The sequence below is a fragment of the Juglans microcarpa x Juglans regia genome, chromosome 2D (assembly GCF_004785595.1).
Source record: "Juglans microcarpa x Juglans regia isolate MS1-56 chromosome 2D, Jm3101_v1.0, whole genome shotgun sequence".
In the NCBI taxonomy this organism is placed as follows: Eukaryota; Viridiplantae; Streptophyta; class Magnoliopsida; order Fagales; family Juglandaceae; genus Juglans; species Juglans microcarpa x Juglans regia.
This window is the reverse complement of record NC_054596.1, coordinates 29563097-29587582: the sequence shown is the minus strand read 5'-3', so window position 1 is coordinate 29587582 and position 24486 is coordinate 29563097. Positions and strand designations below refer to the sequence as shown.

Sequence of the window (24486 nt, the reverse complement as noted above, 5' to 3'; positions counted from 1 at the left end):
TTTGAATTGAATTTGGATTCAATGTTTAGTTTGGTCACTTATTGAGCTAGAGATTGGAGTTTAGAGTTCTCATGGAATAAAAAACACACCCCCAGTAGTAAGGCTATAATTGAGTCGAGCCGAGCTGAGCAGATATTTGGCTTCCCGAACTCGGCTCGACTCAAAAAGCTTGAGGTCAAGCTCAAGCCCGAGTTCGAGATTTTTATTTAACTTTTGTTCGAGCTCGACTTGTCAAGAGCTCGACTTATTAAACTAAACTTCCAACTCAAGCTCAAGCTCGAGCTTATCCCAGAAACGAGCTCGAGCTCGAGCTCAGCTCAAGTTGTTTATTTTTTTATCTTTGAATAAGATTTAATAATTAATAAATTAGCTAAATAAAAAATATAATATTAAATTTGTTTTAAGTTGAACTTCTATTGAATTATAAGATTTTTAAATATAAATAATTAATATATAGCTAGTTGATATTTATCTATAATAACAATATATTATATGCATACATAAATATATTTATTTCATATATGGTCTCCACATACTAGTATATGAAAATTTTAAATCTTATCGACTAATTATTGTGCAAATTATAAAATATAGCTATGAATCATATTCACTATATAGGCATAAGTCATTAAGTTACCTATTATATACTTAATTATAAAAGTGTTATACTTATATTATTAGCTATTACATATATATATATATGTATATAAACATTGGTGTATGTATATATTTATCAATATATGAATGAGATTTAATTGAGTGGAGCTAACGAGTCAATTTAGGCATAAACGAGCGTGTCTTAACGAGTATTAATCGAGTAGAGTTTAGTAGGGTATATGTCATTTACTAATTGAGCGAGTATCTACTTTTATGATCGACCTTTTTCTTCTCATGAATTGAGTTCGATTCAAATTTAATCAGACGAGTACCGAGCAGGCTATCGAACAGATTACTTCATTTACAACCTAACTCACTAGGCTGAAGTCGTTCTAATGATTTGACCTTTCTTCTGCTTACGAGTACTGTTCTTGCACAAGGCTACTCTACGTATGATTTCTTTTGGAAAGTTTATTTTTTTATTATTATTTTGTAAATAATTTTATTTATACCATTTAACAAAAGTTCTTCTTAAAATACATGGTCAATTTTTATTTTTTTTTAATTTCGATATATCATGTAATTATTGCAACGTGGATCCTTCAATTAATTTCTCTACCCTCAATAATTTTATGGATAAATTCTAAACAAGTTTAAAACTAAAATTAAATGTACGAGAATAAAAAATTTATTAATATGGACTCCAAATTTCTTGATTATATGATACTAAGCTTTTTAATATGGAACTCAAAGTGAAATAAACACTAGAAAAATCATTTAATGTTGACATTTTGTATGAAAAATAGTTGAGAACTCTTATCTTCTAGATTTCATTAAATAAGAAAAAATTTATTGGAGGCCTCAATTGTAGCATTATGTACTAAATGTGGCACCAAAATAACCAGATTTTACACAAAACTTATATAAATTAGCTCACATACTAGAATAAAAGATGAGTTTATGAAAAATCACCTATTAGTTTATATTGAGAATAAGATTTTTAAAAATATCTTTACAAAATCATAATAGATGAATATTATTGCATGAAAGACTATCATAAGAAATTGAAGGATGTGCTAAGTTGTGTTTTTTAGAATCTTATAATTTTTACATGTATATGACATATTATAATTTATTTTGTTTGAAATGAAAGTTGTCTTTAAAAATGACTTTATTGAGATGTAACTTTTATATATAATTATGATTTTACAATTTACTGTAGTATTAAACTTCATATTTATTTATTCTTATTTTACATAAATATTACACATTAAAAAATTGGCCCCCTACAGAAATATGGTTGGTTCTGCCACTGCTGCTATCCTTTATGTTTTGTAGCACAGGTTGCATGCTATCATATCTCTTTCGTTTCAAGTAGGTCCAATTTAACATATTTTAATAATTCTTTTATTTTTTTATCAAAATTTTCTTATAATCAAGACAAACAAACTAGAACCATATGCCTCTCTCACGCGCATATACACACACAGAAGTTTGCATGTGCATTGATACACTATAAATAAGAGTAGGTAAGGGAGAGTTAAAGCTACAACAACATATATACTCTCCAATATGAAAGCGTTCTATGTAGTAAGCTTTCTTTTGACTTCCATCATCTTTATATCTTCCTCTTTAACAGCTCGAGAACTATCTCCACTACAACAGAATCTGGCTCTTGTGACGCACGAAACCGTCACAAAAAATAAGCACCATGACCGTCACCTAAAAGGCATCACAAAATATTTTTTGTGACGGTTTACTGTTCAACCATCATAAATTTTTTTTTTTTTTTTTGTGACGGTTGGAAGTTTTCTGTGAGATGGAATGTTCGAACGTGATAATTTTTTACAACAGTTAAAAGCTGTCACAAAAAGTAACGTTCACACATATAAATCGACGTTCAAATGTTAACCCGACTGATTAACATTCGCACGTAAAAAATTGACGTTCGTTGTTTTTGCTTTGCATGAATGATATTTAATGCTCAGATGTTAGTTTGTTATTCGGACGTATCTTTTCTAATCATTCGAACGTTTAGATTGTTTGTGCGTTAAAATGTGCAAACGTAGCATACTATGTTCTAATGTTTCGTTTTGATTTGCTGGTATTTTGTTTGTACGTTGATTCAAACGTGAAGCCATGTTTGAACATTTGTTGTTTATATGCAAACGTTATAATCAGAAATAGTAATTTCATAAAATTAAAAAGCATACAAATTGTTTGATATTACACCATAAATGTAACAACTAATAATGTCTTATAAAGTTACAAAAATAGACAATAAAAGTTTCTAATAATGATATATAGGTCATTTCTTCTTCTTTCCTCGCCCATTGCGATCCTGTTGAATTGACATAACACGTTCCATCTAGACCATCATCTTCCTCTGTATTTCCTCTTGGACTTCAATGCGTATTCTCTAATCGCGGTCTCTTTATTGCTCCTGGAAACGTGTCTCTAAGTCAAATGGTCGCGATAAGAGAGACTCCAATTCCTACTGCCCCAACTTCATCTGCTCAATTTCTTGGCATGCTGTATGTAAATCTTTAGTAAGATTGTTAACTTCCAAAGTCGAGGTCTTGGAGGATGAATCGACACGCTTGAAAGAACGTCCCAAGCCTCTTACCAAACCATATTTGGTCCCGAGCACTTGCATGAATATGTCTATGTTATTAGGAGATGATTTGTCAGAGGCTGATTGGATCTCAATCATTATTCCTACAATTACAACAAAAACACACAATAAGTAACATATTAAAAGAAATGAGAAATCAAACACAATATGAATTCACATGTTGCATAATCTATTCACAGGAAATAACCTCACTTACATAATTATCTTTAGCGACAAGATCAACTCACTCACTATGCTCATCAGTGTGAGTAGCATCATAGACAAGAATGAGGGATAAATTTTCCAGATCATCACGTTTCTAACAAAGCCACATTAGCAATTTTAAAGAATAATGTTTGTACTTCAATAAAAGAAAATGATAAAAATGAGTGAGAGTTAATAAGTTCTGAATTACCATTTTATCAGCAAGACGTTGGAATGACCTTGAGCCGGCACGATGGTGGATTGTCAAAGCTGTTCTATTCTGTATATTGATAGAACTTAAGTGATGCAGGAGAAAGTAACAATGTTAAATATAATATATGAAATCAATATAGATGTAAATAACTTATAGGGAATAAATCTAGAATACCTGATAATCTGGACTTGTGAAAAGATCATAACACTTCTTCCAATCATCTAACTTCATTTTTTGAAAAGGGGACTGAACAACCTCTTCCAACGGCTCGAACTTCTTGAAGTGGTCATGGCATCGTCCCTCGTGACGTCGAAATAATGTAGCCATCAACTTGTTCACAGTTCACACATCCTCACTACGGTCAAAATTGTGGTCGAATTCATCCTAAGAAGTGAATTGCATCAAAAATATGAAATCAAAACATCCTTAAAAAAATTTACGTTCGCATATGAACTCACCAGTACATGACTCCGAATGTGATCCTTCACCTCATTCGGAACATCTCTCCATGATCGCAAATAAAATTGGGCAAAAGCTCAGATTAGTGCGCCGACATAGCAGAAAAGCGATGTTGCACTATCGTCCACTCCTCCAGTGAATTTATCAAGAATGTTGACCTTGATTTTTTCATGCCTTCTATTTCTTTCCAGGGCAAGGCCACGTGTCTAGCCACATCCGCGACGTGACAAGATATCAGCTAATATTTTTCAAATAATTAAATACAGTTCCCAAACTATTGAAATATAATTAATTATCAACAAAATTTCCTTACTGGTAGGTGTCGATTGGCTGTCTGTCTCCTATGTATTAACTTGTTCAGGAGTGGAGTCTTTAGTTGGGGAGTCGTGAATAGGTTCGGCACTTGGGGGAGGAGGCACATTTCTTCGTTGTCATTTTGGTGGCGTCTTTGAAAATGATTAATATTTTAAAATAAATTAGTATAGAATAATTTATAAAAAAATGTATTGTACTATCATCTATGTAAACAAAATATTTAATAATTTTATTCTTCATATCCAGATGTATTTTCCATACTTGTTTCAGAATTGACTTTAATAACATATTCGTCATCATCATCTACTTCTTCGTCTTCTTCATCAACTTCCTCTTTGGACTCTCCTTCTTCTTCTTCACTTACTTCATGAACCGAATGATCATTTCATATGGATGGGTCAAGATATATGGATGGGACGTCATCTCAACATAAGGAGATTAGTTCAAGTGCACCGAGGGTCCAAGATTAACAAATAAATTAATACACTCTCCATCTTTCTGGTAGGCCTCCATGATCGGAGTGTCATCTTCGTCATCACTATGATCGTGATCCGCTACCATTCCTGCATCATATATATTCCGAGACACAAATTTTTGTACGACTCGCCAAGTTATCTCTCCAATATCTTCATTGGCCCCTTTCATTAGATCAACCAAGTAATAAACTTGGGTAGCTTGACAAACCAATACAAATGGATCATCTTCGTACCATTTACATGCAATATTGACACTCGTAAAGTGATTATCTCTATGTATCGAAATCCGACCACCGCCTATATCCCACCAATCACATTTAAAAACATAAGTCGCATTCACATTTAAAAAATTCATCTTAAACTATTTTATACATTTAAATACAAACATCAATATATTTATATTCAAATACATTTATGAAATGTATAAAAAATTATTATTTATAAATCAATTCAAATCATTAACAAATTATCCTATCATCTAAATGCAACTCTGACACAATTCACTACAAGAAAATTATTTATTTGCGGCTAATTAATTCTAGCGAAATGACTATTTATAATTAAAATGAATATATTTTGATTATAAATAATCTTTTCGTCGTAAATAAATGATCACAAATATTTATTTTTCTTATAGTGATTCCACTAGTTTTTTTTTTTCTTTTAATTTATGGAGACCCCACTAGCTAGGTTGAAGTGGTCCTTATGATTGGACCTTTCTTCTAATTACGAGGACTGTTCTTGGACGAAGCTATTCTACCTGCAATTGACTTGGGGTATTGATAAGCCTGCGGTCCCTGTATGCGGCAAAGCTCCAAAATATCAAAGCTGCCTGCGGCCTGCAGGCCCGAAGCCGAAAGAGAAGTGTAAGAAGCCATACACTTGCGGTTGCCGGCCTTGAGAAAAGATGGTAATTATATTAAGGTGGTTATTGTAATGAAATAAGAAGAGTGAATGCATGGCAAAGAAGAATAATTTGGCTTTCTTATGTCACACAAGGCTAGCTTGCAGGATTAATATAATGCAGTTATTATGCTTAATTAGTTGTACGTTGTTTCGAAAAGTACGTAATTTTCCTAATTTCCCTCTTTTTAAAAACGCATATATGTACTTAATTGATGAAAGTGATCAGATTATTTGCTTTTCTGCAAGGCTTCCACGTAATAAACACCAAAAAAATTAAACCTCGTACGTAATGAAAGAATCATTCATATTGTAGTAGAATATCTTAATTCCAGCTTAAGTACGTTGCAGTAATTCCAGGCGTTAGTTAACTTTCAAAAGGATGAGGGAATTGCATGCCTACGTCCTTTTCCAGATTAATTTATGAACGCTAAAGTGAGTAAAAATATATATAAGAAATATTTTTTTTTATTTTTGAAATCTCATTCTACCAATAATTTTGAAAATTTTACTTGTAAGCTTTTTATACATTGCACTTAAAAGAAAAGACAAAACTTTGAAAACGAGTTATATTTGAATTATTAAAAATAAAAATTATAAGTGAAGAATAAACTAATATCGCACTGAAAAACATAGAGGTTTTGTCAATAAACTAGACCTTGCAGTTCTAGAAGTCTAAAACACAATTAAATCATTACTATCATTTCTCATAAATATTAACAAAGTTACATACACCCAAAACGGTATGTTCATCGCCTAATAGGCGGCAAGCCAAATACAGTTGGTCACCCTTTTCTTAAAAGGCTAAGTACAACTCAAAATGATGCATGGCTCCTACGAAAGAGATAGACCTCCCGTCTTTAGGGTTCCATTGAGGTTAGCTCTTCCTCTTCGGGCACCAATCCTAGTTCTAACTCTGCATCAAAGTTTATGGGTCCAAGAGTGAAACTATAGGTAGTTTAGGCAGCCATGCCAAAAACCACTAATTAGATATAATGCTCCTAAAGATAAAATGAACAGTCCATGTAAACAATAAAAGGATACATATATGTATGCTTTGGCAATGAATTACCCTCTAAGACATGGACACATGAGTCCGTTACATTAAACATGGCGATGAATCACCCTATTAGTAAAACCTTTTTTTTATATAAGTATGATGAGGAATAACCCACTGAAGAGCTACCCTCTTACGCAACGTACTTTAAAGCATTAGTATTATTTAAGCGAGGAATCACAAGTCGCTCCAGTAGTTCAAATCCATAAAATCTTATTGCTTTCATAAGCACAATTACAATCATATAGATTCTCATCACATAGATATTCATCACACATACATTTTGTCGCACAGATGTTCTGATGGGCAAATAGGGGATGAACTACTCCACCGCTTTACATTGGAGAAATCCCTTATACCCGATCGACATGGTGCAAGCCAACTCACCTGTACTCTAACACAGGTCGACGCTCACATAGAGAACACACATGTTGCACCAGGGAACATCTATCCGGATAGCCATTTCAAAGACACCAACAAGTGATATGTTGGGGGATTCTACATCCCGACTATGAGGTGAGATCAGCACGATACCACACCACTCCAATCATTCATAGGGAATCCCACTACCCGTTAGAAGCTCATAGTAACGTCTTACAAGAATGGGCTAGGGAAACTCCCTCCCATCCCGTGAATATTGATGCACGATACACATTACTCACATAGAGATATAGATATTCACACCGAGATCATAAATCACTGAAAAATAGCAAACACATTGACTAGAAAAAGTAGAAGTGAACATAAGATAAACATAATGATCCAAAACAGATTTATTCATGCTCAGAAAGGGAAATGTTACAAAAAATGCAAATGTCTCTTACACACAACATTCACCCTACATTCTACGATCCTATTTTAGAAGTTAACCTACCTCACAACAATGGGCTTGCTACTCAATTGCGTCACTCCTTCCTTGCTCCACGAGGTCTCAAGTGTCTAAAATTTTAAAATTGAGATTTTTTCCCATGTCCAAATCCCTTTTATAGGGTGGGACTATCATACATCATTTTGACATATCTTTGACTCCAGGTATGCTTAAATAGGAGTCATTTGGCCTTGACTATCATACTATAGGATGATAGAGACGGACAGCTAGGGCATGGCTTGCACTTTGCTACGTCCTACCAACTCCTCAGTTCATCCTTGAATAAGGATATTTCACGTGGCATCTGGTCATATATCTGGGTTCAAATTATATGACTTCCCGAATCGTAATTCCTCCAGCAGACCCACTTTGGATGTGACCCTTCAGGTGGAGTGTAGGCATTTGCGTACGACACTACCACTCTTCTAAGTATCTTCCGTGTTGTTCCGGAAAGCTCCCATATTTCACATATTCTATCATTGATTGTTTCTCGCCTTGGGCAGGTAGCTCTTCTTTCATCAAAGCCACTGGCCTCTTCGGCTCCTTGTTCTAAACTGTAAGGTGGGCAACTTTTCTAGCTCGCCTACCATGGTGCATGACTCTCATCTCTACCTCATTGTGGGACATATCTATCAGGTTGTCTACAAGGCGCTTGCTTCCCCATCTGTTGGACTAGTTGCACTCTGTAGCATTCGCAACAATTTTCTTCACCAACCAATGGAATGTTCATCATTTTTGTTTCCACTCAAGTGCATTGGTGGTCTATCCCCTTGCACTGGTTGGGCCCTCACATAATAGTTCGAAGTGCAAAAAAAGCTAAAATATTTGGGATGACATGTTGGATATCGATAATCCAAATATGCCAAGATGGCATGCCAACATCACCTATGATATATAGGGAAAGAAGGTAAGCCTAAACCAATGGATTTTCTGAGAGCACACACACATACACACGTGTAAAGGATAAGGAACTAAATTAGTCATTAAAGGCATCTCGTTGGACATTCAATGTTCATTCTGTGTGCAGGGAGCAAGATAGTAGCAGGTGTACTGAAAATTGCATCAACTAACCTCATATGGTGTAGCAATGTAATATGAGTTATAAAAAGGAAAGATTACCATTATAACAAGATGAATATTCAATCGGAAAAGAGGAGACCCATAATACTCTTCGTATGGACATATAAACGATGTGACTGATTTCCTCCCCTCTACATTATTTAGAACACTCCTAATGAATTTTTCATCTTATCTTTTAAAATTCATCATCAAAGCCTACTTTTTCTATTTTACATATTGACTTTTATAATATATCATACATCAGCTTATCTATTTTTTCTTTATATCATTTAAATATTATATTTTTCTAATAAATTTTATTTATTTCAAATAAAGTAGAAAGTAGAAAGTAGATAAAGAAATGAATAGAGTAAAAAGTAGAGAGATAAATGAATTAAATATTTATACAAGTGTGAATAGTGTTTCATAGATGTAGAGATGGTACTGTAGCAAACTGGACATTAGTTGATAATTGTTATTTTTATGTGATTTTTATCACTCTTTTATTTATAAAAAATGTCATTTTCCCTTCAATACTATTGATTTTATTTTGTTTCTACATATTTCTATTTATTTTCTTGGATTTGAAGGAATGAGAAAATTTAGTGCAAAATGAGAGCATTTTGGTACTACGGATATAGACCGATGAGAGGCAGCGAGATCTGAATAGAGTCGATGAGATTTGGGCGATGAGCCTTGTCCCGTGGGTAGCAAATAGATCTTTCACACCCAAAGACGAGAAGACTTACCTTTCGGTAGGCGAGGAGACTAGCGACCAAAAGGCGCGAAGACTTGGCAACAAGGCTCTCAGCGGTTAGATTGGACGACTATTCTAAATGACCAACATAAACAATATCGTGGGCAACAACTAGAAAAGGCGAGAGGAGTCTTTCATCCTGGTAGGGAGTCTTTCCATTCAGTAGGCGAGGAGAGGCCCGTTCCTTTGTGACCTCCACACCCGTTCATTTGTGACCTCTACGCCGCCAGTTATATTCAGCACACACGGCATTTACTTGGTGGGATAATTCCTCCCGATTAGGATTAATCCTCTGCTGACCACCTTTCGAGTCCCTCAATCAATCTACTTGCCTCTATCCTCCCAAACTCCATAAATCAAGCTGCATATCATTGAATCTTCCATTTTAGATAATTCTAATATTCTGGGGATATTTCCCTTTTATGTTAGCATTTATCTTTAAAAACTATTTTCTAGATTTTCAGGCTAGATTGAAGCCGCATTTAATTTGTTTTCGGATTTGAGTTTTGACATCTATTTAATCTCGTCTTGTGGAATGAATAGGGAGTCTTTTACTTCTTAATCTGAGTTTTAGTTTTGAGTTTAGAGAGTCTGAGTTTTACGTTTTCGATTATTCCAGAGTTATTCTTTGAGTTTCTTTTGAGGAGACGGATCTGGAGAGAAAGGTGAAAGCCGCATGTTTCCTCAATCGACTTCAACGAAGAATACCAGTTTTATTCTTTTTAATTTCATTATGAGCTAACTCTATTTTCTTGAACTTTGATGTAGCCTAGCATTGAACACAGTTTATATTCTAAGTTATTTTATTTTCAATATTTCCATTATTGAGTGTTTATTCTTTGTTCTTAATGCTTACAATTTTCTAACTAATTATTGCCCGATCTTTTGGATTGCAATGAGACCAAAAGATGATTTTTTATTACAGCTCTAGGATTAAACACCATTAGTTGAGCAAAAGCGGAGATACTTTATTGCGACTAGTGTATTTTCAAGAAAAATCCAAAAAACTTAATGAGTCTCTAATTAGTTAAATTCATATAGAGATATGGAGTTATTATTTGGAGATATTTTTGGTATTGTTCGAGAGAAAATATTGAATAGTTAAGGAATTTGTATAATCAACTTGGAATAATTGGGATTCTATAACAAGGAAGAATAAATTGTGTGGAATTTTCTAGGTGAAGTCAAATGCTCTAGATCTATTCTTAATATTTTTAAAATCTTAATTTTAATATTCTTTTCTTCAGTTTAATTTAGATAAATCATTCTTCAAATTTTAATTTTCTAAATAGTAATTAATTTAGTGAATTTTAATACTCAATATCGTAATTGTTCTATGTCGGTTCGATAACCGTTTTCCTTAAAACATTTTACTACTTATTATGATTATATGCATTCGCAGATGTATTTTTACGAGAACATTAGTTATAAAAGACATAATCCATTGGATGGACTATATTGAGCTATTTCCTTCAAATTTTACAAAAACATGAATTTTACATAACCCATTAAGAATGCTCTTATAATTTTATAGTACTGTATTCAATCCTTTGTTTGTCGATTAATGATAGCCAGTCAATGATCTATCAATGTTTTGTCCAGCACGCCAAATTTGAGTATGTAGTATGTACTACGCGGTAAAGCGAAATCTATGTTTTGGTCTCTCTCTCTCTCTTCTCTATTTTGGTGTATATTGTTTGAATTGCACACAATATTTTCTATGTAGCATCTTCTCTTAAATTTCTTTTGGTATGTCAAATTGCATTATGAATATAGATAGTGTATGACATCTCATATTTTTAAGAACGAAAAGAATTCTTGCTCTTTATGGTAATTTCAATAGAGCTCTAAATATAATACTTACTAGTCTTTTAAGAGTATAGTTCAGATGTGGCATCGGTCTCTCTTGAACAGCTTGTAGATGAAGTATAAGATCTCACATCACTTGAAAAAGAGAATATTTTTACTCTTTATAATAATTCTAATAAGACTATAATTATATTATTAACTAGTCTAACTACAAAGAACAAAGTAGATCTCAAGTTAGATTTGAATCGAATTGGGATTCAATGTTCAATTTGGTCTCTTATTGAGCTAGAGGTTGGAGTTTAGAGTTCTCATGGAGTAAAAAACACACCCCCACTAGTAGGGCTGTAATTGAGCCGAGCCGAGCCAGTCTTTGGCTTGTCGAGCTCGGCTAGACTAAAAAAACTCGAGTTCGAGCTCACACTACAAAAATAAGGTCTTTTGGAATGAAAAGTTTCGTCCCAAAAGACTGAAATTTTGTCCCAAACGATATTTTGGGACGAAAAAAAAATGTCTCAAGGTCGTCCCAATAAAACTGTCCAAAAAGGTATTTTGGGACGAAAATCATAAATTTGTCCCAAAAAATATCTTTTGGAATGAAATTAAGCTGGGCCGTTCAATCATGTTCGAACAGATTTTGTTTTCTAGGGCAATTTAAATTCATCCCGAAAAGTCATTCGAATGGCATAAATAACATTCGAACAATATTTCTATTCAAACGGGTACTTCATGGCCAGTCGATCGATACCAGTCCATTCGACCAAATACACATGAAGAAACGTTCAAACAAACAAATTGATGATCGAACGCAAATAGTGAATTGCCTATTCGAACTCGTTTGAACGGCGCGCAACATTTTTACCGTTTGAACTCTAACTTGTGATGTTCGAACGGTTGTGTCAGATTTATATATGTTCGAACGTTTGATGAGAGTTCGAACAGTTATTATTTTCATGGACAGTACTAATTTACCAAGTAGATATTTATATTTCACAAATTTATTATAAATTGTTCAATATAACTAAAACTAATCGAATAAGTCAGAACTAAATAAATAAAATACTAATCATACTAATAAAATTATCAGTACATGATATATAATTGTTCAATATGCAAAATACTTCTAACGAAAATCAATTGCTTGGAGGCCTGAATTGTTGCATAAGCATCTGCATTTGAAATTGCATCTGTCTTTGTTGTTTTTGTATTTGGAGTTGCATCTCTCTTTGTTGATCTTCTTACTGTTTTATGTGCTTATTTATGTCTGCTTATTTTGTCAATTGAGCATCTAACTCATGCTATTTTACAATCAATTCTTCGATCCTAGAATTTGCATTCTTTAACGCAATGGCAGTAGTGCTTGGCTTTAATGAAGAGACTGAACGCTTTACACTGTGATCCAAACCCCTCAAATATCCTAAACGTTGACTCAGAACTTATGTAAAAATTTCAACATCACTTGTTGATGAATTATGATCTGATGCAGTTTCAGCACAGAGGGCAACCATTTTATCCTACACACAACATATAAAATTAATATTAACACAATAATTTAAATATGTTTAATTAAAAGAAATTAAAATACTTACATAATTCTCACGAGTATCGGGATGAGTCCACTCTCTATTACTATTAGTATGTGATGTAGCATATAATTTTGTTAGATCATATTTAGTGTCTGACTCTTTCTACAAGAGATATTATTAAGATATAAAGTCAATATTAAAAACAAACTATGTAGAATAAAAAAAGAGAGTACATTACCAATTTCTGAGAGAGACGATGGAAAGATCATGAGCCTGCATGATGATGAATCTTTAACTTCAATCTATTCGTTTTGTTTATAGAATTTCGCTCCTGCATAGAAGTTGTAAAAGTTAGTGAAAATTATAAATATGACACATAATGAATTCATTTAATTTACCTTATATGATGGATCCTCAAACATGTCGCAAAGTTTGTCTCATTCTTCAGGTCGAACATCCTCAAAAGGATGCTTGCGTGCATCTTCCTTGCTCTCGTACTTCTTGTAATGCTCGTGACACCTCACCTTATACTTATGAAATGCATTACACATCAGCTCTTCGACAATCCTACGCTCCTCTCTCCGACCACAATTTAGTTTGAAGTTATCCTTGAAAACGTATATACACAAAAATATTATCATTTAGAATATTAAATAATATCAATATAAATTTATTATTTAAATAATACGTACCAAACAATGATTCTTTATAAGCTCTTTCACATCTTGCGAAACTTTATACTATGAACTCGTAGCCAAAGGTGCATAAGTCTGTGTAAGAGCACCCACATGTGATGCAAGCCAAGCTGCTTGTTGTCCCTCGCCTCCGGTATGTTCATCAGGAATGTTAACCTTAATCTTACATACTTTACGATATTTCTCCAACGTCCCGCCAATAGTAGTACCTCGTCCGTGACTAGATTGTACTGTTATCCTTATAAAATAATATTAGTTATTTACCCCGTATCAATTATCATATATCTTAATTGAAAAAATAAGTATTAGCTATTTACCTTGTTCCATAGAGTCAATCTCAAATGGTGAGTCAGACAGAGAGCTAGGAACAGGTGGAGATGGAATGCGAACTTCCTTCCTCTTTGGTGGCATAATTGCGAGATACTGTATAATTTGAACACAAAATCGGTCAATCATTTCAGCCTCAATATCTTACCAATGTAATGGGATCATCTCATACTGACTCAAATCCACAAATAAATTAAAGGCAGGTTGACTTTCTTGGTATGCTTCTGAGAGATCATCTTCTTCTTCATCTTGTTCCTCCTCTTCAGGAATAACGTCATAAATATTTCTAGGAGAAAACTTTTGTACTACTTACCATTAATTTCCTAACAGGAGATCGTCTAAATAGAATACTTGAAATGCTTGAGAAGCCAAAATAAAATGATCATCTTCATACCATTTTTTTGATTTATTAATACTCAGAAAATATTTATCATGGCATTTTCCCTTCGAGGATTACTTAAACCCCACCAATCACACTTAAATATATAAACCACAAGCTCCCCTATATATCTCATTCCAATTATATCTACGATAACTCCATAGAAATCAACATTGTCTCCATCATGACTCCTTTCGACAATGACACCACTATTTTGTGTTTTTCTATAAAGTTCTCGATCAATTTTGTGATACCAAATTTCTCGAGAAATACATGCAGAATATCGAGCAGCAAGTCTCAAAGGGCCACGCGCCAGTGCATATAGTTCATCTGATATATCGTTCGGATTACTCGCATGCATTTGTACAACCTACATATTAAATATTCAACCGTTAACAATCTAGCCTATTTTAAATATGTTAGTGTAAAATTGCATCTGTATTAATGTCATTACCCGTTATTCAAACCATTTCGGAAACTCCTGTTCATGTCTCTGGTCTATATCATTTACTCACAATTCTTTGAGCATGTTAATATGATCACTAAAATTAAAAATTACCAATAATAATTATATTCGTATAATTGTTTAGTAAGTAAATTCAATTATTAATTAATAATTAATTTGAACTTACTTCAAGTGGCTCTCTATCTTTGGGCAATTATTTAGCACATACTACTGAGTTTTCTCGAACTCTCTTTCACACAACTCATAACCACGCTGAGCACCAAGTGGACGTACTTATTGGAAAAATACAGAAAATCCGTTCTGTTGTCTTGCTTGGTCAACATCAAAGTTTCTTTTCGGCCGATCAAACCTTGTGTTAACGTCGTGAAAGTATTTGGAATAGAATGTATGCCACTCATCATCAATATATATTTCTACAATTGATCCTTCTGGGCGAGCCTTATTACCCACTATGCGTTTCAACTTTCCAAGAAACCGTTCAATAGGATACATCCATCTATACTGGACTAGTCCTGCAAGTCGAGCCTCACGTGGCAAATGAACAGTTAAGTGAACCATGATGTCGAAGAATGACGGTGAGTAAATACTCTTCAACTTACACAATATTAGTGCAATTTCTCATTCCATACGATCCAAATCTTCTACATTCAACGTTCTAGCACATAAATCTTTAAAAAATGCACCTAACTCAATTAATGCAATCCGCATATCTCCGGTCAAGAACTCACGGATACCAACAGGCAAGATACATTGTAAAAATACATGACAATCATGACTTTTGAGTCCAGTAATTTTCCAATCATTTGTTCGCACACACCTTGTTAGATTCGAGGCATTCCCGTCCGGTAATTTAATCTTCTGTAACCACTCACAAAATGTAGCTCCTTCATTCCTTGACAATGTATACCACCCAATTGGCATGTAAATAGACGAACCACTTTGTTGCAAGTGCCTCTTTAAACAGCTTGAGCAACATATAATAGCCTTAATAGATATTTGGCACATGGATTTTATATAAAACAGTCTAACTGTAAATGACAACTTACTATGCCTTCTATACCCTGGATATAACTTACGCTGTGAATCATTCCACAAGCGGATAAAAGTGTTATGGCACAGATCATTTAAGTTTGATGGATCTGTTCCACTTTCATCCATAAACATTCTCGCACTAATGTTGCCTAGCATTTGCTCCATATCCTCTTCAGGATCATCACCAACAACCTCAAGATGTACATCTTCATCGATGTCTTCTTCTTCATCATCTCAAAGTTCGAATGACGTTGGATACGGTTCTCCATGTAAGACCCAATCGGTATAACCATGGTCAATACATTTGACAAACATATGCTCTCTCACCAACTCTATCTTATGAGAATGCAAATTCTTGCAAAGTCGGCATGGGCATCTAATACGACCGTCACTACCAATTGTACATGATGCGACCTCTAAAAAATTTTTAACTCCTTCAACATATACATTGTAATCCTCACCCAACCGATTTCTAACTCGCATCCAACTCTTATCCATGTCTAATATCCTATTGCAAACAGTCACGTGCATCAGCAAACAATCAATTATATAACATATTGTGCAATTTCTTCATTTCACCGGATAGTTGGTCTTATCTCATTCGAGATTGTAAGATCATAATCGTCAACCTACCAACTATTATCTGTCACGTTCAAAAAAATTTGGGCAGCATCTCCCCATAGTTCTTCAAAAATGCTCGTTTGGTCGTGCGCACCGACGAGTAATACATCAATGCCCCATCACCGAAACTGCATATCCAGAGAACAACAAAGGATGACTCCACCAAAATTATAATGTCGGATGCAACAAATGTAGTTAGATAGTTTGTGAGAATGATCTTACAATCCCAAAATGTCCACTCTGGACAATTCAAGAGTTATTAATCAACCATTCCACATGATTGATAACTCTCGAACGAGTCTAAGGCTTATTTCAATAGCAAATAAAAGATACGATATTAAAACACGACAATAATAAAAAATACGAGAATACAAGTTGATATGAGAATCCCCAAACCTTAATTATGTAGTTTAATTATCAAACTATTTTAAGTATCTATTTATATCATGGGTATTTTAAGTATCCTAAATATTAAGTGTACTGTAAGTATCCTAATTATATTAGTTTTTTAATATTAAGTATATTTTCAGTATCCTTAGTATATTAGATTTTACTTAATTACGTATTAGATTAATTATACATTATAGTTATTTTAAAGTATTAATTAAAATTTAATTTTATTATTTTTTAAGTTAGTTGTAAGATAGTTTTTACAACTATTATCTTTTAAGTATCAATATGAGTTTTATTATTATTTACCTTATGTTTATTATTTTTAAGTTCTAATGGGCACAACCGTTCGAACACTTAAATGACTGTTCGAACTCGTTTATCCGTTCGAACGAAATATTATCGTGTTCGAACGGTCTCAACCCAGAATCCAAACACCAATCAGTTCAAACAAAACACAATCTCACAAAACATCACAAACTCATATTTAGAAAACACTACAAACATACAACATATATATTTCGAATAGCAACCCTCTAACAAACATATTTTGTGTTTAATCTAATAAACACCTACACAATATATATATAAACTATAAAATCAATAAACAACTATATTAAAGTATAGATTTCTCTAATAAACACCTATACAATATATATATATATATAAATAGAATGAATAATAGATTTGGAAGTAGAATGAAAAAGAAAGTCATACCTTTAAGTAAAATAAGTGTGCAATCCTCCTTGTAAGATTGAGGGACTGACGGTGTACGTGAAAAAAATGGAAGATTTTGGAGAGAAAACGAAGAAGAGAGGAAAAGAGAAGAGAAAAATGAGGGACTGACGGCGCACGGGAAGATTATATGTTCTCACTAACCGTTCGAACGTAAATAAATTGTGTCGATCGTAAAAAATTTTCACGACTCCTATTTTCCCGCCTGTACAAATTTCTTCAACGAGTTCAAATGGAAAAAAAAATCACGTTTGAACTGTAATCCAGGAGTCATTAATTGGCGAGATATTTTCCCACCACTCCAAGAAACAGTTCGAATGATGACAAAGGATATTCGAACGGTAATCCATAGTCATTAATTGGCAGGATATTTTTCTACCACTGCAATAATCCGTTCGAACGATGACAAAAGACATTCAAACGGTAATCTAAAGTCATTAATTGGCAGAATATTTTCCCACCACTGCAATAAATCGTTCGAATATTTTTTTCATAAGTTCAAACGCAAATATAGTGTTCGAACGTTTTACGAAAACCATTCGAACACATCACCTTAATGTTTAAATAATATAGTTATTTTCATCATTATATGAAAACTGTAAGATCATATGTATTAGTAATATATACTAGCATATATATAGTAAGATATACTATCATATATATAGTATCATATATATTATACTATACTAAAGTATACTATAAAAATGTAAGATGATATCTATTAGCAATATATACTATCATATATATTAGTAATATATACTATATATAGTATCTTTTTTTTTTTTTTTTAGAAGAGCCAAGTTTCACCTATCCATGAGTGACCCTGTCCCAAATTTTATTAATAAACCCTCACTTATAGCGGAGGAAAACCGTGGTTATATACCGGCACCTGGGGTTACAAGATAAGCAAGAAAGAACCTAAACCAGGTGTCAAAAGTACTGGAAGCCTCTAACCAAGAGAAAAAAACATCAAGACAAGACGTACTAAAATCCTACAAAGAAAACCATTCCTGTAAAAGAAACCACAAACAACGTTAACTCAAAAACATAAAATCATAAAATCTTACCAATCCAACCTGTGGACAAACCTCCACATGAAAATGACGGTAATAGCAAAGCAAAGATGGCAAACCCAGTATATCCAAACGAATTAATCCTCGAAGCACCCTAGGCACATCCCTGAGAAATCTCCATTCAGAGTTAAGACCAGTCGCACCACTCCGAGCCAACCAATCAGCAACTTTATTTCCCTCCCTATAAACATGTCTAACTATGCACACCATAGAATCCATAAGGGCTAGAGTATCTTCCCAAAAATCTTCCAAGTACCACACCCCACACCTTCGCCTATTCCACCACGAGATCACCACTTGAGAATCTAATTCAATTTTCACAAAATTAATCCTCAGATCCTTACAGGCTTTGAGACCCTGCAAAATAACTAACAATTCAGCTCTATTATTTGAACCAAATCCAATATAAGAATTAAAGGCGTGAACCATATAACCTCGATCATTTCTTATAATACCACTCACCCCTGAAGGATCTGGGTTACCAAGACTACTACCGTATGTATTCAACTTAAACTACTCTTGAGCTAGCTTTTGCCAAGCAACTAGTTTTAAATACTTCCTATCGGGAATCAATGCCGGAATATTCAATATCTGTAAAATCTGTTAGTCATGTCTAGAACATATACTAACCTTTTTCATATCTTGACTAATCCCATCCATCTTCTAATAGAAAGCCAAACCGAACTAATAGATTGAATACTACCCTCCATGCGTGCAGTGCATCTTCTACGCCAAAGGTACCAAGTAATAACAGAAGGTAGAAGCCCCACTATGAGCCCCACTTGAGAGTTTGAGGCCACACGTCGAATTTAAATCGTTATCGTCTCCCTCCAAGTAAGACCAAGAGGAAGACCAAAAGTAGCTCCAAAATAATGCCATATTGCCGTTGCAAACTCACCTTCGAAAAGTATGTGGTTTTGGTCTTCATACTTACCTTCATCACAACAATCACAACGAGAAACTATCGGGATCCCAATACGTCGAAGACGATCATCTACGCTCAAAGCCATGTTCCATGCGTTCCACATCGAAACAGAAATTTTAAGTGGGAGCAACATATGCCACATCCAAGGATGCCACTTCATACTAGAACCTTGTATTCGAATGCAATCCCAAGCAGATTTAGTAGAAAAACTCCCACTCTCATGCTTCATCCAGATCCATACATCAGATCCTCCCTTATAGCCGGCCAAAGCCTCAATAATTTCCTCCACATTATCATGTCCCACTAACGTACTCAACAGCTTCACATCCCAACTATTGGAAAATTTGCACTCTTTAACTTTAAGCATCGAATTACCCACTATCTGGAACTCATCAATTAACGGACCCCCATCTCTCCATTTATCATACCAAAATAAAATGTTCCCATCTCTAACTCTCCACTTTGCATTATTAAGGACACTAGGAATACTTTTAACAATCATTTTCCAAAACCTCGTTCCTTTATTCATGTCAATGAGACACCAAGGTGAAGAGCCCACATATTTTTCTTTAAGGAACCTAGCCCACAGGGACTCTCCTTGAATTAAATTCCAAGCAAACCGCATATGCAATGCGTTTTGCATATCCTCCAATTTACGCAAACCCATTCCACCCTCCTCTATTGGCTTACAAATACTATCCCATACCACCTACTTTTTTTTCCCTTTACCATTCACCTCACCCCAAAAAAATGTGCTCATCATTCGATTTAATTATTTAATAATAGATTGAGAGACCTGCATAACCGCAAATATATGTAAAGCAATGATAGAAAACACATGCCGAAGAAGGATCAAAAGGCCTCCTGATGATAGGATTTTCATTTTCCAACCACTGATTTTGTTCCAGACTTTGTTAACCATCTCCTCCAGGTATTAGTAATATATTACTATCATATATAATAGCAATATATATACAATATATGTTAGTAATATATACTATATGATATATAGTAATCTATACTATATATATGATATATATTATACTATACTAAAGTATAATGGAAAATATAAGATCATATGTATTAGTAATATATACTCACATATATATAGCCTCAAATATACTAAGATCATATAGTAAAGTATAGAGAAATTTATAAGATGATAGTATATTTGTAATCTATACTCTATATATGTTGTATAGTATCATATATAACATATATAGTAAAGTATAATAGAATATATTGTATGATATATATTAGTTAAGTATAAACTCATATATATAGTACTATATACTATCATATTATAATATATTACTATTATACTATAATAATATATATATAAGTTATTATGTTTTTATTTGAAGTATTATACTATCGCAATAAATATTATAATATACTATAACATTACATATATATTACAGCATATATAATCTACTATAATAGCATATATATTATATTAAATTATAGGATTATAAATATAATAAACTATAATATAAATTTTTACTAAAATTGAAACAAATACGTTCGAACGGTAAATAATAACGTTCAAACAATAATTTAAAACCGTTTGAACTTTCTCGAACGCCGCCGTCCCGACCGTTTGAAAACGATATTCAACGTTTGAATGCCCATCAATCGCCGCCGTCTGCCGCCGTAATCACCACTTACATCAAACACTCTTCCTCCTAAGTGAAGGTATGCACTTTAAAAGTTATTTTATCGTTTATTTTTATGGTTTTATGGTTATATGGGAGGGTCATTCCCTCCCATCAGTATTCAATGATCGTGGTTAGGCACCAATTTTAGATCAGCAAGAAGAAGGAGTGGAGCTCATTTCCTACATTGATATCGTTGATGAGTTCTATAAAGAGCTCGGTGGTGCCAGCCCAGACAATGGAGGGGCATACAGGATCTGTGTCCGAGGAGCTCCTGTTACATTTTCAGCAGACCTACTCTCTGTATATCTTGGTATTCCTAGGCTGGTTGATCTCTATCCGAACCTGCCGCCTAGAGAGTCTGATCCTTCAGGTGATGCAGAGATGTCTTAGGACAATGGGCCAATTTACATAGATGAAATCGTATCTGGACCAGATGCTACAGTGTACGATGGGATGAAGAGCATTAGGCAGACAGATTTATCTTCTTTTTTCAAGATCATGAATTTGATCATCGTCAATAATATTGACCCTCAGCAGCACAAGACCAAGGTTGGCATGGATCGAGCGAGATTTATGATACGGGTCGCTCGTGGCATTCCGATCGACCTCATAGGGTATATATTTGAGAGGATCCAATTAGAGGCTCGGTACATTACGACAGATATACTACCGTTTGGGATCCTGATCACTCAATTTTTGCTACATTCTGGGATCTTGCCAGAAGTTGCCGAGCATGCACAAGAGCCGATGGGGCCGATCAACAGCACCACTTTGTCACGGAGCACAGGACACTCGAGATTTCATTTTTGTGGACATGTTCCTAACAAGGCTGATATTCAGATAGATGCACAGTTGGGAGATACTGAAGTATCGGCTGGTGAGGCATCTACACAGGCCGAGGCATCATGTACATTTACTAGCGAGGAGATAGCTAACGTACTGCGTACTGAGATCGGCATACACACACCAGCGTTGATTGATGCAGTGTATACTGTCATGTCTGAGTTGCTTACATAGATTACTACTAGCGTCTCTAAGTTACGTACAAAAATTAATGAGTTATGTACAGAGATTAATGTCAATAATGTAACTCAGGTCACGCTCAGTACTCGACTGACACAAGTAGAGAGACAATTAGCTGCAATCGAGGATGTGTGCAGAGACCTCGCATCACAGTAGTTTCTATTTTTTATTTTTATTTTTATTTTGTTATAGTTATGGACAGTATATATGGTGTTTTGATAATTTGCTTTAGTTGTAAATTAAATATTTTATCTTTTCTGGAGTAATTATTGATTTATATTATGTGATATATGGCTGATAATATTTATTTAACAAAAAATCTTATTTAACGTAAAAGAAATGATTAAAATATTTTTAAATTAATTACATAAAATTAATTAATGAATTTGTATATATGATATATATATTTTTTTATATTTTGAGTTACGTAACGAGATTAATATTAAACGTTCGAATGTATAAATGTGGTGCTTGAATATATTCGAACTAAATATGTTTCGTTCGAATGGTTTAGAAACCTTCCTGCTAGGTTTTGCCACCAAATATTTTCCTTTCGAACAAAAATAATTATCGTTCGAACGGTTTTGAACTTTCCCTGGTATAATAAATTACTTCCCTGCCAAGATTTTTATGCCCGAACGGATTTTTTTCCGTTCGAATGAAAAAGAAAAATTTTTGAGACGATTTAATTCGTCACAGAAATTTTTTAAAATGAAATTTAAATTTCGTCCCAAAAACTAACTTTTAAGGATGAAATTTAGTTCGTCCCTAAATAATTCATTCCTATAAGTCAAATTTGTTGAGATTTTTATTTAACATTTGTTCGAGCTTGATTCGTTAAGTTAAACTCTCAACTCGAACTCAAGCTCGAGCTCGACTCAAGTTGTTTATTTTTTTTATTTTTTGAATAAGATTTAATAATTAAGAAATTAGATAAATAAAAAATCTAATATTGAATTTGTTTTAAGTAGAACTTCTATTAAATTATAAGATTTTAAAAATTTGTAAATAATTAATATGTAGCATGTTGATATTTATCTATAATAACAATATATTATACGCCTACATAAATTATTAATATATACACATAATATGATAGCATATATATATTTCATATATAGTTCTCACATACTAGTATATGAAAAATTTAAATCTTATCGACTAATTATTGTACAAATTATAAAATGTAGCTATGAACCATATTCACTATATAGACATAAATAATTAAGTTAGCTATTATATACTTAATTATAAAAGTGCTACACTTATATTATTAGCTATTATATATATATATATATGTATATATACATAGTTGTATGTTTATATTTATCAATATATGAACGAGTTGACTCTGGTATAAACGAACGGGCCTTAACGAGTCTAAGTCGAGTCGAGTTGAGTTTAGTTGAGTATGTGTCATTTATTAATCGAGCGGGTATCTATTTTCACGGTCGAACTTTTTTTTTACGAGTCGAGTTCGATTCAAATTTAACTGAACGAGTACTGAATGAGCTATCGAATAAACTAGTTCATTTATAGCCCTACCCACTAGGCTGAAGTTGTCCTTATGATTTGGCCTTTCTTCTGCTTATGAGAACTGTTCTTGGACGAGGCTACTCTACGTATAATTTCTTTTGAAAAGTTTTTTTTATTATTATTATATAAATAATTTTATTTATACCATTTAACAAAAGTTCTTCTGAGAATACCTGGTCAAAATTTTTATTTAATTTCTATATATCATATATTTATTGCAACGTGGGCCCTTCAAAATTAATTTCTCTACCCTCAATAATTCTTTCAATTTGATGGATAAATTTTAAATAAGTTTAAAACGAAAATTTAAATGTATGAGAATAAAAACTTTATTAATATGAACTATAAATTCTTGATTATACGGTATTAAGCTTCTTAATATAGAACTCAAAGTGAAATAAACACTGAAAGAATCATTTAAAGTTGACATTTTGTATAAAAAATAGTTGAAAACTTTTATCCTCTAGATTTCATTAAATAAGAAAAAAATTATTCAAGGTCTCAACTGTAACATTATGTACTGAATGTGGCACGAAAATAACCAGATTTTACACAAAACTTGTATAAAGTAGCTTATATACTAGAATTAAATATGAGTTTATAAAAAATCATCTATTAGTTTATATTGAGAACAAGACTTTTAAAAATATCTTTGCAAAATTATAATAGATGAATATTATTACATGAAATACTATCATTTATCGAAGGATATGCTAAGTTGTGTTTTTTAGAATCTTATAATTTCTACGTGTATATAACATATTATAATTT

At 33.2% G+C, this 24486-nt stretch overlaps 1 long non-coding RNA gene across 1 annotated transcript; it reads left to right on the top strand.

Moving 5' to 3' along the window:
• The first annotated feature begins 750 nt into the window (after positions 1-750).
• On the top strand, positions 751-23666 carry LOC121250220. Its single transcript, XR_005937734.1, has 4 exons — positions 751-796; positions 1973-1975; positions 3169-3173; positions 23565-23666. It is a non-coding gene; the product is annotated as an uncharacterized LOC121250220 (long non-coding RNA).
• Positions 23667-24486: the final 820 nt, after the last annotated feature.